At 64.9% G+C, this 2,774-nt stretch overlaps 1 non-coding gene across 1 annotated transcript; it reads right to left on the reverse strand.

Annotated features, from left to right (window-relative positions):
• Positions 1 to 2,324: 2,324 nt before the first annotated feature.
• LOC131858655 (5S ribosomal RNA) lies at positions 2,325 to 2,443 on the reverse strand. The gene has a single exon (XR_009359016.1). It is a non-coding gene; the product is annotated as a 5S ribosomal RNA (ribosomal RNA).
• Between the last annotated feature and the right edge of the window lie 331 nt (positions 2,444 to 2,774).

A 2,774-nucleotide genomic window follows, 5' to 3' on the forward strand; every position in this document is an offset into this window, starting at 1 on the left:
CTCTGAGGTGCGCACCCGGGAGCGCTACGAAGTGTGCTCCAAGGTGCGGCGTGCACGTTGTCGGAGCCCGGTTTGCCCCGGGTGCGCACCTCGCCTGCACCTTGGCCGGGGTGGGCACCTTGGCTGGGTTTGCCCAGGGTGCGCTCCGAAGCGGGGTTACTGGAGCGCCCCCTCTTTTTTTGTCAGAGCGTTTGGTGGGGTTTCTCGCATTGGCTCTTCCCAGGCCCGGTTGTTGGGTGCGCTCCCACCCTGGCGCGCGCGAAGTTGGAAGTTGGGTTAATTGCCCGGGCGCGCACCTTCGCCAGGGTGGGCACCTTGGTGCGCACACCTTGGCTGGGCTGCGCACCAGGGCGGGCTCAAGATGGCACCAGCATTCCCTTTTTCTCACTATCTTTCAAAACGGAAATTTTAAAATCTCGTTTTTTTTTTGCCTTTTATGGAAATTAGTGAAGGCATCGCATCAAAGGTGCGCACCTCGCTGCCCACCTTGGTGTGCTCCGAGGTGCCCACCACGGTGCGCAACGCCGGTGCGAACCCGGGAGCGCCCCGATGTGTGCTCCAAGGTGCGGCGTGCACGAAGTCGGACCCCGGTTTGCCCCGGGTGCGCACCTCGCGTGCACCTTGGTGCGCACACCTTGGCTGGGTTGCGCGGCCTGGTGGGCACCATGGTGCGCACCAAGGAGCGCTCCGAAGTGTGCTCCAAGGTGCGGCGTGCACGAAGTCGGAGCCCGGTTTGCCCCGGGTACGCACCTCGCGTGCACCTTCGCCGGGGTGGGCACCTCGGCTGGGTTGCGCGCCCTGGTGCGCACCAAGGAGCGCTCCGAAGTGTGCTCCAAGGTGCGGCGTGCACGAAGTCGGAGCCCGGTTTGCCCCGGGTGCGCACCTTCGCCGCGGTGCGCACCATGGCGTGCACGAAGTCGGAGCCCGGTTTGCCCCGGGTGCGCACCTCGCGTGCACCTTCGGCGGGGTTGCGCGCCCTGGTGCGCACCAAGGAGCGCTCCGAAGTGTGCTCCAAGGTGCGGCGTGCACGAAGTCGGAGCCCGGTTTGCCCCGGGTGCGCACCTCGCGTGCACCTTCGCCAGGTTGGGCACCTCGGTGCGCACACCTTCTCAATGTTTTCTTGCCTTTTCTGGAAATTGGTGAAGGCAGCGCATCAAAGGTGCGCACCTCGGTGTGCTCCGAGGTGCGAACCCGAGAGCGCTCCGAGGTGCCCACGAAGTCGAAAGTCGGGTTAATTGCATTGTTTTCCCCGGGTGCGCTCCGAGGTGCGCAACATCGGCGCGCACCAAGGAGGGCTCCGAAGTGTGCTCCAAGGTGCGCACGATGGCGTGCACCTCTGGTGCGCACGATTCGGAGCTCGGTTTGACCGGGGTGCGCACACCTTGGCTGGGTTGCGCACCTTTTGTGCGCTCCAAGGTGCGCACGAAGTCGGAGCTCGGTTTGCCCCGGGTGCGCACCTTCGCCAGGGTGCGCACCTTGATGCGCACGCCTTGGCTGGGCTGCGCACCTTGGTGGGCGCCATGGTGCGCACCTTTCGTGCGCTCCAAGGTGCGCACGAAGTCGGAGCTCGGTTTGCCCCGGGTGCGCACCTTGGTGGGCGCCATGGTGCACTCCGAGGTGCCCAAGATTGGTGCGCACCAAGGAGCGCTCCGAAGTGCGCTCCAAGGTGCGCGCGAAGTCGAAAGTTGGGTTAATTGTCCGGTTTGCCTCGGGTGCGCACCTTGCGTGCACCTTCGCCAGGGTGGGCGCCTTGGTGCGCACACCTTGGCTGGGCTGCGCACACCTTGGCACCCGCGTTTCCTTCATTTTAAATTTTTTTTTTTTACAATCTCTCAAGTGGGAAATTCTATAATCTCAACTTTTTTTGCCTTTTCAGGAAACTTTTGAATGGAGCGCATCATTGGTGCGCTCCGAAGTGTGCTCCAAAGCTCTCTCCAGCTGCGTGCACCTGCCCCGGCCGCGCACCCGGCCCCGCCCAGCTTCGCTCACCTGTCCCGGGCGTCTGGTGCGGAACCTTAGAGTAAGAAACATCACCGTGCACCTTGGCCAACGTGCGCGACTCGACCGAGCGCGCACTGGCCGAGGTGCACACCGATTTCACCTGGGTGCGCGCGCAGCACCTCGGGCGCACCGGGGTGCGCGCACAACGCCCGGGTTGCACCGTGGCCTGTGTGCTCGGGGCGCCTCGGGTGCGCGCTCGGTGTCGCCCCCGCGCGCGCGGTAGTGCGGGCAGCGCACCCCGGCCCGGCCCGGCCCCGACGAGAACGCAAACGGGCAAAAGGTTTATTCAAATAGCATTGCGACGCCCGGCGAAAAACTAAAAAAGGGTGCAACACCGGGACTTCCCGGGAGGTCACCCATCCCAGTACTACTCCGGCCCAAGCGCGCTTAACTGCGGAGTTCTGATGGGATCCGGTGCACTAACGCTGGTATGATCGCACCCGTTATGAGCTTGTCGCAGTGTGTACTTAGCAAACCGCGACCCACGTGCGAATCCACCCCGGCCACCCACCCCCGTCGAGGTGCACACCCTCCCTCGCGAAGTGCGCCCCGTTCGCCAAGTGTGAGCCCTGCCCGGGTGCGCGCACCTTGCTAGGGCGTCGGGTGTGCACCCGGCCCGGCCTACGTGCGTGCACCTGGAGGGGGCGTCGTGTGCGTGCAGTGTCCCGTCTGCAACGCGGTGCCCACACACCACCTCGGGCGCAACGACCTGCGCTCACATGTGGGCCGAGTGCACCTTGGTGCATGTTCGGGGCGCCTCGGGTGCACGCTCG

Source organism: Cryptomeria japonica, chromosome 9 (assembly GCF_030272615.1).
Source record: "Cryptomeria japonica chromosome 9, Sugi_1.0, whole genome shotgun sequence".
Lineage (NCBI taxonomy): Eukaryota > Viridiplantae > Streptophyta > Pinopsida > Cupressales > Cupressaceae > Cryptomeria > Cryptomeria japonica.